The following is a 14458-nucleotide window of genomic DNA, read 5'->3' as shown; positions in this document are numbered from 1 at the left end:
ATTACCTTTTTACTGCATTCGCTCCTTATAACCCTGACAGTATTCATGTTTTTTGCTGATGCTGGAAACCTCTATTCTAGATCAAGAAATCAATGGACATTCTTCAACGTACAGCAAGAATTCCACTAACTTCTGAAACTGCATCCCCCTTCTCCAGACCATTTTCCCCTTTCTAGGTTCACTAGAGTACTTCGGAGCAAAAGTTGAATGGATAAGATGATGATTAGTTAAAAGCAGAAAATCTATTTAAACATCATGGTCTACATGGAACCAAATAGCATTTTGACTGATTGCTTCACTTAGTTTGGTGATATTTCTACTAAATGAACTAAAACAACTGGCAAATGGAATATCCTATGGTCACAATAATAACTTGCCCTTGGTTTATCCGATACTGACAATGTTTCCAAGGTTCATTAAACCAGACATATTTTCCAGCACAATCTGTAATGGCACAACTTCTTGTGTGCCATATCAGTGGCATATTCTTGCTGCATGTGCACAGATAAAAATAGCCATGTCAGACACAACAACTGTCAAATTTGATGCCTGGGGCATCGTTTTTGATAAAGACAGCTGTGGATGCTAAATTGAGGTTTCCTATGTACTCTGTACTCCCACCTCTTTCAAGAAAGCTGCCTATCGATAGGCTTTATATTTCTGTGCTTCACATCTGTATTTGGGTGCTGAGAAGACAAATAATGCACTAACGCCGTGGTGTGGAGAAACGAAAAAAGAAAACACCTGTCAAATTTACAACTCTTAGCTACATCGTAGGAGAAAGTACTCTGCTCTTACTGACAAGGCCCTTTGGAAACCCAGGATAGGACCAGATCTCTTCGGGAGACCACTTGTTACATCCCATTTTAAAGTTATTTCTGCAAATAAAAAGATTCTGTGAATTTCACTCTGAAGCTATCATCACTTTGAAGGCATCACACTTTCTTTTCCATTTCTTTCTCATCAGTATACATCAGGAGCCAACAAATTTTTCTGTAAAGGGCTAAGGAGTAAGTATTTTAGGCTTTGTGGACCATACTCTGTCACAATTGTAGTGAAAGCAGACATTTCATTAGATAATATGTGAATGAATGGGCATGGTTCTGTTCCAATAAAACATTGTTAATGACATACTTTCAACTTTATGTAGGTTTCACATGTCACAAAATATTCTTTTTTCCAATGGTTTAAAGGTGTAGACAACACTCTTGAACTCACAGACCATGTATAAAAAAGGACAGTGGACAGGTTTTGCACATAGGGTGTAGTTTGCTGGCCCATGGTCTATACAAATAGGGTTTCTCTGTTTACCTCGTGTTAAAATAAAAAATAGATGTACCTTTTGAAGCAGACTATCATCTCCAAGTACTGAGATATTTGAGGCTAAGACCTGCCCATTGTCTTTACCAGCCAAGTGAGAACCACCACTGTATATATTTTTCAAAGGCCGGAAGAAGAGTCATCAGATTCCAACATAAAAGTGACCTACTATCCCTCCTGAAGCAAAATTTAATCATGTTCTTGCTTGACTAGAAATCATAGGCTCAAAAGACAAGGTAGTTACCAGCAATCAAGGTACTTATAATTTCTACACTTCTAGGAATCTCTATTTTTTACTACTAAAAGTGTAAAAATCAGTACATTTTTGAGATTTTTTAGTGTTGCTGAATGTTAAGCCCCAGTGGTATCAGCCAGTTACGTCTGATGCAATCTGACACCATGTTGAATTTCATTCTCAACACTGCCATTGCTTCTCCGTCAAGGGAATTGGGTTTTGAGTACTTTAATTTAGAAACCACTTATGAACATGTACCATATAACATTATGTTCTAAGACAGTGTATAAACTGTTCAACAGCAGTCACTAAATGGACCTGATCTACTCAAATTCTTAAAGGGGATGATGATTAGGAGAATAAGTTGTAGTACCAAGTTAGTGAGTCTATACAATTTTCTTTACATATAAGGCAACCACTAAAGTTTATTGTTTCTCTTATTTTGTTTACATCTTCTTTTTTGTGGAGGGACTCTCTTTCTTTTGTTCTTTTGTTTTATGATGTATCAGTAAATAGTAATATAATAAAGTTATCTCTTTGTAAGTTGGCTTGAAGAGGGTAAAATCATACCTTGAATCCAAGAAATATATAATTATATAAGCAGGTTAATCTGGGCAGGTTAACATAACAGTGGCTGGACAGTGTTTACCAGGTCCTACGGTAATCCATTCGACCTACTGTTCTGCTTCTGAGTAGTTTACCAAACATGGCAGTGTAGCAGGACTTCGTCATTATTTTCGAATTGGAGTTTATGTGCCACAAGATCAGAAACTTTGAGTTTCTCTGGGATACGTGACAACAACAATATACCTATCACTCTGGAACTTTAATTTCATTCAAAGTTAGTGAGAGTTATTATTTGCATATTAAATAAATTTGAATACTTATAGTATTATATAGATTACAGAATTCAAATTCTCATAGATTTTGAAATTCAAATGAAACTTTTTCAATATTTGTCTTGTAAATGGTCAATTCATCTACCTCCTTATCAGACCAAGAAAGTAGCATTACTCTCCAACACTATCAGTCATTTTTGGTAGGGAGTTTAGGAAGCACTGTCCTAAACTCCTGACATCTTGAATCAAACTAAGGGAAAAGTAAGACTCATCCACCAGTTCTCTTGTCATTAAAATATATCAAATGTTAGTATATTTAAATGGACTCACAGGGGCGCCTGGGTGGCACAGCAGTTAAGCGTCTGCCTTCGGCTCAGGGCATGATCCCGGCGTTCTGGGATCGAGCCCCATATCAGGCTTCTCCACTAGGGGCCTGCTTCTTCCTCTCCCACTCCCCCTGCTTGTGTTCCCTCTCTCGCTGGCTGTCTCTATCTCTGTCAAATAAAGAAATAAAATCTTTAAAAAAAAAAAAAATGGACTCACCCACAGCCAAGTACATGCCATTTTTCAAAAATCAGGTTATTATTGTTTAAAAACCACAGCATCTAGAAGTCTGCAGTGTGAAAGTCTCCTTTCAATTGTTATGGGACATAAGTCACTTGTCTTCACTGTTGTCCTTGCAGCCTTGGGAATGGCACCTCTAACTTCCCTCTCTATATTACAGGGTTTTAACAAAATTTTGAAATCATACGAAATCAAACTGAAAAGCAGAGAGCAATGATTAACAAATATTTAGGCGAGAAGAAAACAAAATTTATTCCTAGATATATAAAGTCAAACAAAAGTGAGGCTAAAAGACAGGTGAGTATAATATCCTCTGTACTCCTACCCCCCCCATGCCATTTCTTCTTTACAGTAATAGGAGAAATTGAGTCCATCACTTGTTCTTTTTTAATCATGGAAATAACTGTAAAATGTTTCACTTCATGAAGGTGAAAGACTTTTCAGTTACTGAAATTATTTGAAAAGACAAAAATTGCACTGGCTTTTACCCTACTAAAAATGTTCATCTTTCTTCTATTTTCTTTTTGTTGTTGTTGTTTTGCATTGTTTAACAACAGTGCAGAATGACAGATGTGTGGAAAGGAGAAGGAGAACTAGGAAAACATGATAACAGTCACAACTGGCTTCCTAGATTTATTTCCAGTTGATTTTACATCTGGTCCAACTGCGTTGTTTGCTGATATTCTGTTGGCAACAAACACGAGCAGTATGTGTCTCTTGCTTTTATTAACATTTTCATATCTAGACAAGAGAATTTGGTAGAAAATTGTAACAGCAAACCGAGTGATCTTTGCATTGCATTCTCAAAGTTGGCATCTTTTCATTTCCAAATTCAAAAGGTCACCCAATGTACTAAGTTCTGGGCAATTGTAAATATCTCTAGACTCTCTCTCCTCTAGTTGAAAGGATCATCCTGAAACCCTTCATGATTACAGCACTGGCCTGCTGACTTCTTTCTTGGAGGGCAGATCCATCCATTCTACTGGCACTATACTTAAGATTTTCAAATGAAAACCTGATCACATTCCTAGCTAATTCTTCAATTATCCCACTTGCCTATAAAAATAAACTCCCAATGTATTAGCAAGACATGTAACATTTTTAATACTGGTTATCAATCTAATTTGCATATCAAAGCTCTAATCGCTTGCTATTTACCCACATATTTCAGCCATGTTGAACTTCCGGCCATTCTTCAAACTTTCCAGATTCTGATAAAACTAGCCCTTCAAACATGCCTTGGACTATGCTGGGATTTCCCTGTCTACCTATCATTTATCCTTCTAGACCCAGCTCAATATCAATTCCTTTGTCAAGTCTTTATTGACATTCCTAGCTGTAACAACAAAGTAAACCCCTCTGATGATACAGTGAATTAATTCTCCCCTAGGAATGGCTCACAACTCTGAATGATTTTTATAATGACACATTTACCAAGAGGGAAAAATAAATAGCATAAACAACACTTTAAAACAGACACAAATGCAACTTCTCCAAATGGTATTTTAATTTTCCACTGGCTTATTTTTTCAATCACCTAATTAAGGTTAGATAAATAATTGCTGATAATCCTTTTTTTCTTTCTATATATAAGCATTTAATCTAAGAACATCAAAGTTCTCTTAATACCTTAAGTTTTTCTGCATGAAACTGTAAGGTACTGACAGTACTATGCAACTAGATTTGGAAAAAAAATTGAGTGTTTGCAATTTATCCAATGCTATACAGGAACTCCACTACCAGAGAAAGGGGAAAAAAAGAATCTCAGATGCTTCAATTGCCCCATAATGGGGAAAAAATCATTCATATATAACTGGTGTTCAATCTAACTCTCTATTGCAACTCCAACAAATATTATTTTCCAATGTTGGTAGATATTACAACATCTTTTCCAAACATTTTCTAAAAATAGAGAAGAGAATAAATAATGTTAAGACTGAAGACAGTGAAACAGACATGCTGCTAACAGAGTGACATTGTTTGCATCCTGGCTCCAATCTCTTACGATGTAAGGCCTCTAGTCCTTACTGCATTGTTTTTGTGTGTCTCCTACAAAAGTAGCAGCCATCTCAGTATGCTATTCCATTAATCCCTCAAATAATTATTTAATGGAATTTTACCATGTTGAGTTCATTATCTCCTCCACTCCCTCTTGGGGATTTTGTAAATATGGGATGCTTTTGGAATAAAAAATGAATTAGTGTTTCAAAATGGCATGCAAAAAAATTATGATCCAGAATTTTCACAAAGGTTTGAAAATATCTTATGCTATTACATTTTTCATCTGTAGACTTGTTCCCACTCCTGTCACTTGGCTGGGGTGAGGGGGTTGCATTCCTTCCTCTGTCACTTTTTTCTAGGGTCTAAGCTGAGGCCATCACCTCTTGTTCTCCAAAAAATAGTATCACAACCATTACCAAAATGTTTGATCTTTGGGTTTATTTTGGTATCAGCCCTCAAGGTGTCATAGCTTTCTAAAAGGAAAAGGGAAAAACGTCTTTTTCTTTTCTCTATAATGCCAACTTGGTATTTCTCAGCAAGTCCTATCTTTTTGTCTTGATTAAAGAGACACTTACTTCTGCTTCTTATTAATGCTTCTCTTTCTAGCAGCTCTCTGAGTTCCATCTCTAGTTGAAAAACATCCCTGGACTCTTGCCAGTTAACAGCTATCAATATATATTTCTGTGTATTTTAGTTATTAGTATAATGGCTTATTGCTCCAACTCTATTAAAACTCCTTGAGTGAAGGGATCTTGAAATATTCATCTTCACATTCCCAAAAGCATTTTAGCACAGGGCCTTCACATAATAAGTACTTGAAGTATGTTTGTCAAATGAAAAAAAAATATTAAATGATCTTCTATATAACAAAACACAATGGAAATTGAATGAGAGTGGTGCCAAAACTTCTGTTTTTAAACAGAAACTAACTGATAATAATGGAGAGCTTCCTTATTATTATGTTTCCATTGTAATATTGATCAACCTCAAGTCGTCTCATGAAAACCTTATACATATGTGAGGCGGGCTTTTACATGGGTGGAGGAGATCTGCCTAGCTACAGTCAGACAGAGAGAATTCTCTGACAGAGCTATAATCAGGCTTGTGTGCCCCTCTTCTTTGAGCTTCCACAGTCCTGGAAACCAGCCAGGGCCAGCTGATGACCAGGGAAGCCACCTCTCCTGTGCTCAAATTGTGTTTATTACCTGTCAGCTTCAATGCACTAAATGACACTCTAGTGACTTGAAAGAGTTAATGGTCCTCCAGAAAGTGAATAACTCACTCCCATCTGATTGTTAAGATCAGCTCCATTATGTTTTATTTGAAAATTTGGGTTCCTTCTCCTTTTTTTCTCTCCTAAATGAAAACACTGGCTCAGCTAAATTCAATATAAATAATTTTACAATTGTTTTAAAACAATATTTAAGCAGTTTCCAATATTTTTTCCTCTGCTCTATCGACAAATTCACTTAGACATATCTCCAGTTAAGAATATCTAGCACACCAAAATCCAAATATAGTGAGATACTGATAACCTTAATGCCTGAACTACAGCATTTTTTTTTAATGTTGAAATGCCTCCCCACATTTGAAAATAAAAAACATGTATCTTATACAGTAATGATAGGATAACAGAGATTTTAAGAAACAGTCCCCATCATTAAAATCCACTGATTCGGTTGGGAAGAAGAAAAGAAGTGATCAAGCGAGTGGTGAACTGTGGAATATCAAGAAGATGTAGATCAGTGTAGAATGACGTCTCTAGAAAAGACTTTATAAAAATGCTTTCTAACCATCATGAAGTATAATACAACACCGTGGGTTTTAGTATATTCACAATGTTGTACAACCACCACCATTATCTACTTCCAGAAACATTTCATCATTCCCAAAAGACACCTTGTAATCATTAAGCATTAACTCCCCATTTTCCCTTCCCCACCGCCCCCCCAGTCTCTGGAAACCACTATTAATCCACTTTTTGTCTCTGAGAATTTGCTTATTCTAGACATTTCATATAAATAGTGGGGAACTGTGGTGGATGATATAACATATAGCCTTTTATGTCTGGATTTTTTTCACTTAGCATAATTTTTTTCAATTTCCATACATGTTGTAGCATGAATCAACATTTCATTCTTTCTTAAGGATGAACAGAATCACATTGTATGGCTATACCATATAGCCATTTTTGTTTATCCATTATTCAGTTGATGGACATTTATTTGTGTTGTTTCTACTTTTTGCTACTGTGAATACTACTACTTTGAACATTCATGTACAAGCTTTTTGTTTGAACACTTGTTTTCAATTCTCTTGGATGCATACCTAGGAGTGGGATTGCTGATCCGTATGATATTATGTTTAACTTCTGGAGGAGACACAGTTTTCTAGAGCAACAGCACCATTTTATATACCCACTAGCAATGTATGAAAATTCTAATTTCTCCACATCATCACTCACACTTATTTTCCTTTCCTTTCCTTTCCTCTCTCTCTCTCTCTCTTTTTTAATTATAGCCATGTTAGAGGGTGGGAATCGGCATCTCACTGAAGTTTTGGTTTGCATTTCCCAAATGAGTCATGAAATCGAGCACCTTTAATTGTTAATTGGCCATTTGTACATGTTCTTCGGGGAAATGTGTATTTAAGAACTTTGCCCATTTCAAAAATTGGGCTTTTTGTTGAGTTTTAGGATATCTTTCTATATTGTAGATACTCAATCCTTATCAAATATATGGCTTGCAAATATTCTCTCCCATTCTGCAGGTTGTCTTTTCACTTTCTTGACAGTGTTCTCTGATGTACAAATGTTCTTAATTTGGATGAAGTAAAATCTACTTTTTTTTCTTTTGTTGCTTGTAATTTTGATGTCCTATCTAAAAATGCAGTGCCAAATGCAAGCTCACGAAGATTTAACCCTGTTTTCCTCTAAGAGTGTCACAGTTTTAGCTCTAGGATTTAGGTCTTTGATCCAGTTTGAGTTAATTCTTATATACAATGTAAGGTTTGGGTTCAACTTAATTCCTTTGCATGTGGTTGTCTAAGCATCATTTGTTGAAAGATAATTCTTTCTCCACTGAATGGCTTTTACACCCTTGAAGAAAACCAACTGATCAGATATATATGGATTTATTTTTAGACATTCAATGCTATTCTACTGATTATATGTCTATCCTATACCAGTACCATTTTGATCACTGTAGCTTTGCAAAAACGTTTTAAAATTGGTTAAGTGTAAGTCCTCCAACTTTGCTCTTGTTTTGCAAAATTGTTTTGACTATTCTGGGTCTTTTGCAGTTCTATGTGCATTTTGAGATAGCTTTTCCATTTCTAAAAAAAGGTTTTGGAATTTTGATAGGGATTGCATTTAATCTGTATATCAATTTGGGAAGTATTTTTATGTTAGCAGTATAAATTTTTCTAGTCCATGATCAATGGATATCTTCCTACATATTTAGGTCATCAATTTCTTTCAACAATGTTTTGTAGCTTTCCATATACAAGTCTTATACTTCTTTGCTGAAATGTATTACTTAGTTGATATTTATCAAGCTTAACAAATGCAGTAGGTACAGTGATAAGGATACAATTAAAAACCAAATCCTAACGCCCTTTTGTTTATTTGTCTAAATAGGTCCATAAGCTGGGATAGAGGCCTTTACTCAGGAATGACAATAATAACCTTAGCCTTTAAATTTTAGGTGCTTGCATTTTCTAGTAACCTTTTCCAGTAACCTTCACTGCTACCTGAAAATTTCAGCCTGCTTATTGTCTCTATCATTGCATTTCTTCCATGTATGGTCCCAAGTTTTAACAATAAATATTCCAATGGAGACAAGTATTATCAGTTTGATGGTGTAAAGTCACTAAGTGGCTTAAACATGCTTAAGTGATTATATCTTTTATTCACTTATATACTAAATAAATGATTATTTCATTCAATGATATTTTGCAGCTCCTAAGTGTTAGATACTCTTATAGGCAATGGAAATGGAAAAGTGAACAAGGCATAGCTCCCCTCATCAAGGAACTGAATAAAACTTGGGAACAAATATAAATAATAAAATACTGAATTATAAAGAGATAAGTTCTAGTACAATGATTCTTGCAAAGTGTTACATGGGAATAAGCTACGAACAAGAATAAAAGAATAGTGTTTCACTGAGTTTTAATGGCTGAAAAGGCATTTGCCAATGAGAAGACATTCCAACCATCTAGAACAGAAAGTACAAAGCAGTGAAGTACCAAATTGGAAGTTACATTCTGAGGACTCTAGGTAATTGTGTGTAGAGGAGGGGGTTGAGCGTGAGGTGCCAGGGAGTGAGTGCCGAGAGATGAGCTTCAGAACATACCCGGGTACAGTGCCGTACACAGTATCTTCACACGTGTTTTCCAAACGAATTTTAGTCACAAACGTCTGTGTACCCAAACCATATGCAGAGCAAAGCGTAAGTAAATAAAATAGGTAAAAGCAAGAAGCCTCCAAGGCCACCCGAGCCACCTCATGACTCTTAATTAACTAACACTCATGGAAAAGTTTTGAAAACCACCTCTGCTCGCATGAGAAACTGTACAATATCCTACAATACTTGGAATTAAAAGGAATTACTTTAACTCTTGATGAATATGGGATGAGTCAGTTTAATAGTCTAGGAATGGTGTCAAGTTTTAGCAATGGGCTGGGAAAAGCACACACTGATTTTATTCTTGCTCTTCTAGAATTCGTTCTCCATATATCTTCCAGAGTCATCACTTTAAAGTGTAAAACAGATAACCAAAGTCTTCTGTTCAAATTCTTCCAATTGCATCTAAAACTAGACTCCTTTTAGTGGCCCACATGCCTCAACTTCCTCACCTGTCTCTGCTTGATTGAGCCCTTTGGCTCTCTTCTCCCTCTGCCTGAAATGCTTTGCCTCCAACTCTTCACACAGAAGACCCTTCATCACCCAGGTTTTGGCTGAAAGTTCTCCCGATCTCTGCTGCCACTCTGTGATGCACACCCTCCTTTATTTTTATTCCCTCTCTTGCACTTAGCACAATCTGAGTCATCATGTATATTTGTTATTTTACATGTTTATACTCTGTTTCAATCCCACTCCCAATATTCTCTAGAAACCAAGCACCATTAGAGAAGTCTGCCTGCCTTGTTCATCACTCCACATACAGTTCTCAGAATAATGTGAGGAACATGGTACTACTACCTCGTTATATATTTGTTGATTAAATGAATTGAATAAAAAGCACACAAAAGGTAGTTTCATCAATAAAACTTAGAGGAAATACAACTGGGTGTAGGTGAAATAGTCCAGAACAAGCCTGGTAGAGTCTGTAAGATTCTAGATGGTTGTCCATCACCTTCAAGGGCAACGCCTGAGTATCTGGTATATGACTCATCACTTCTGTCCTTTCTTCCATTCTCACCTTTCCTAATTCATCTTTTAGTCACCTATAACCCTGCCCCTTGTTTTTGAGCAAAGTGATATTATGCAAAAGTATTCCCAGAGGAGCACAAGGCAGGGGGAAAGATGTTTAAATTCAAAACAATGCAGCTTTGGTGAATATATTATAGACAGCAAGCTGTCATCATGACCATGTGAGTTATGCCAATTTGAATGATAAATGTGAAAAAGCATCCTACAATAATGCTAAGATGCTTACTCAGAGTTGCTTGCATTATTGGCAACAGTATGTACCCAGTGAAATGATATTATATAGTTTCTGGGCTAAACTCACACTTAAGAGTCACATTTTACCAACAGAGTATGATTGAAAAGTCACTTCTCACATTCAACAAACCATCTGGAAAACTCTCTTAAAGAACTTTTGATGACTTAGAGAAAATGGATGAACTAAAAAGCACTCTGACTTCAGGGTAGAAGAAAATTAAATTGGTTTCCACTAGGTTGACCACAATCAAGAAATTCAAACTTAACTCCAAAAGCGAGAGAGACACTTGAAGACTAGTAATATGGTTTTGGGGAGAGCAAGATGAATTTAGCCAAAGTTTTTGAACTCTCTAGTGAGAAGGGAGGTCATAGATAGGAAGACCAAGAAGAAGTCTGCAATAATCCAGACAGGCAATGATTAAACCCTGGATGAGAACAGGAATTATTGATTGTCTAAAGGGGGAGTGGGTGGAGGGAGTTAATTTCCCTTGCTTCTTCCTTACTTCAGACAAATAAATCATTGCTTTCACCTATACATCTGAAGAGAATACATCATGAAAAAAGTAGAACTATTGGTGGTTAAAAAAAAAATTGAGGTATAAAAAGTTAAATGCTGCTAGAACTGAATTTGTAAAGATAGCTATATGAACTTAAATTATTAATTACTAAGGCCAACACTGATTCCCGCATTGCCAGATCCTGCTGAGATTTTGAAAACCAATATGTTTTTGTCTTGAAGGGTGTTTGAAAGAAACTGGTTAACCTAAAAGGCCTTGAGATGTTAGGGGAATTACAGAAGAGAGACTCTGTAAATCAATACAATTTCTTCAGCAAATACTGTATCAAAAAGAAGGACATTGAATTCAACATTGTCAGCAATGGAGATAAAATCATTTATATCCAAGGAAGTGTAAACAGCCTCAGACTAAATAGTTTGCAGCACAGGAGGAAATTGAAAGAGGCTCTCATCATACCGCACCCGCACAATCTTTGATTCAGTAGGAGGCCCGTTTACAAAGACATGCTATTGGTTTGAAGGATGACCACCCCCTCCAAAGCCTACTTTTAACACTTAGCAGAAAGTACCCTGTGCTTTCCTTTTGGAATAATAAGGATGTTTCACATCTTCCAACTAGTGATTCCAACTGGTTAAAGGATTAATATGATCTCTCCCATTTTACAGATAGGACACAGGAGTGCTGACAAAGCTTAAACACCTTAAATGACATATGCAGTTATCATAGTGCAATTTAAATTATGACTCATTATGATCTTAAGAGTCTAAAATTGCTCCAGAATTGAAGAAAGGATTGCCAAAAAGAAAATCAATGCTAAAATTATAGAACACTGAAGCATCTGCAGCAATTGTGACAGCTACCACAAATCCTCTACTCTCTCTCGCCTCAGTTTCCTTATCTTTAAAACCAGGAAGCAAAACCTTATGATCTGGTGGATATCTCTATTCAAATACTCAAAAAGTATGTCTCCATGTTCTTGTGAACTCATCCAGCTCCTAAAGTGTACACAAGTGTAGAGCTTTACCTCTTTGCAAGTGTTCCTCCATTTCCAGGCAAAGTCAAATGGAATGTCCTGAGGAGACGCCAGGAATTCAGTATTGGAATCTAAATGAGGAGGAAAACAGAGGCTTAGGTTAAAGAGAATGAAGAACTAATCTATCAAGTGCTAAGTATTTATTGATCATCAACCGTGACATACCCAACAGTAAGGGATCACAGGGAATATAGAAGCATGTGAACCATGGTTCCTACCTTCTGGAAATCAACACTCCAGCACTCAGAAAATAAAAGTACCTCTAAAAACACCAGAGAATCCTATTTGAATATAATATCTTTGATGACTCTTGAAGTCATATGTATATTTTTACCTCCATACCACTTTGTTTGGTTTGAATTACACCTGAGAGATAGTTACTAAACTAAATAAGGTAGTTCTCCCCTATCCCCTATAACTACTTAAGTAAATAAGGTAGTTCTCCCCTACCCTCATAACTACATTTTGCCAGAAGTTTTTGGTGCCAAGTTATATTAGGAAGTATAATTAATAGGATACAAATTCAATGGTTGGGATATTAAACTGGTTATTTCCTCATTAAGTATCCTATACCTTTTCCTCACAATAGCTGATGTTCAGGAGCTTTCCATATGAGTTTATCCATAGATCACAGGACTTTTAGAAGCCTTAAGTTTCAGCCCATGAAGGTTTGTGTGCTCTTTCAGCTCTTCTGATACCTGTCAGTCTCTCAGAAAAGAGTTCTCAAAATTCCTCGTCTCTTACTCTGATTCCCAGATGGTAAGCAATAGAACCTTCATTTCACCAAAGAGGAATTTCTTTTCCAATGTCTACCACAGGGCAACCCTTTTCATCTACCAAAAACCTACTACTGTTTTTGTTTCAGAAATGGTCACTTCAGCCAGCAGAGAAAATCTTCTCCCTCTTTTTATATATGAAGTAATGGAAGCTACGGGAGTCTTATCTATCTCCCATTTTACACAAGAATTAGCATTTTTTTTTATCGTTAAATCAAGACATAGCTCTCTCCCTTCCTCTGGCTCTCTTCTCAATATCCTAGCTCTTCAACTGACTTGGTTCTTAGCTATCTAAAGTCATAAGTGCTGAGCATTCACGGAGCTCCTCCAGAGAATATAGGAAAAACTAAAGCACATTCAAAATAATCCCTATCCAAGATTAGAATGCTGATAGTATTGTTACAATCTCAAATTTCAAAGAAACAAAAGCGATCATAGATTTACAGTTCACTTGGAAAAAAAAGAAAAAGACAACCCCAGAAACCAAAATAAACTGGTTTGCTCCCTTTTAATCACTGTGTAAATACAACAGTATTCCAAACATTTCAGAGGTTTATTTTAGATGTTTGCTTATTTTTTTAATTTTAAATTTACTGAAAATTGTTAGTAACAGGCACTAAAAACCAGCTATGAAATTAAAATCCGAGGCCTCTAAAGAAGATAATGTCAATGGCAAAGGAATAGCCCACAATATTCTGAAGATACTTTATGCTGTTAATCTTTTATAAGTCTAATGCTATGGTGGGCAAATATGGACACTATATTACAGACAGGGAAATCAAGTCCATGAGTGTCAAGTGTGTTTCCCAAGCCCAATCATTAAATCATGAGAAGGGCAGAGCACAATTTAAGACTAAAACCTTAACTTAAAAACGAAACAGTTCTTCAGGAGACTGAGAAAACTGATGATATTTGATGAATTGTAGAAGTTCAATGAGGTGAAGGAAAATCAGGAAATATTTAGTATGTTCAAATAAAAATATGCTGTGACATTTTGGCAATATCGCATTAGACTTATGGTAAACCGACCAGCCCTGAAATTGATCCATATGTCTTGTACATATCAAAAAAAATCAGTCAGATGAATGATATGCTTGCCTAGTGATTCATCTCTGATAAATGGAAAAGGCCATTTCATAGGAGACAATGATAGCTATTTCCCACAAAGTTTATATGAAAAGATTACAATGTACCATATTTACGCTGTTTATTAATGTCACATCATGGAATACAGAGTTTTGTGTTCTCTTTAACGGCCTTTGCAATGTATCTGCTAAAAATCAGAAAGAAAGCTAATACATACCGGATGCTACTGTATTTCAGGTGCTACTCCAGGATCAGTACTTGTGGTCTCATTTAATTTTTACAAAAATTCTATAATGTAATTAGTAACCTAATTTCATCAATGAAGAATCTTTGGTCAAAAATGGTTGATGATTATACCAAGGATAACTCAGCTAAAAGTGTGGATTTTCAATCAAATACCTCACTTTAAAGTGCCAT

General features: G+C 36.0%; 1 long non-coding RNA gene across 10 annotated transcripts in view; it reads right to left on the bottom strand.

The window, feature by feature from the left end:
- LOC123781326 (uncharacterized) overlaps nucleotides 1-14458 on the bottom strand; it is a 1008785-nt gene that overhangs the window by 413289 nt on the left and 581038 nt on the right. For all 10 annotated transcript variants that reach the window (XR_015727453.1, XR_015727456.1, XR_015727455.1 and 7 more), the window contains one exon: nucleotides 12171-12250. This is a non-coding gene — a long non-coding RNA (uncharacterized LOC123781326). The remainder of the gene's footprint in view (nucleotides 1-12170; nucleotides 12251-14458) is intronic.

This window comes from Ursus americanus, chromosome 18, assembly GCF_024610735.1.
Source record: "Ursus americanus isolate L20-20 chromosome 18, mUrsAme1.1.p, whole genome shotgun sequence".
Lineage (NCBI taxonomy): Eukaryota > Metazoa > Chordata > Mammalia > Carnivora > Ursidae > Ursus > Ursus americanus.
The sequence above is the reverse complement of the archived record's forward strand: the minus strand, read 5'-3'. Positions and strand labels throughout refer to the sequence as shown.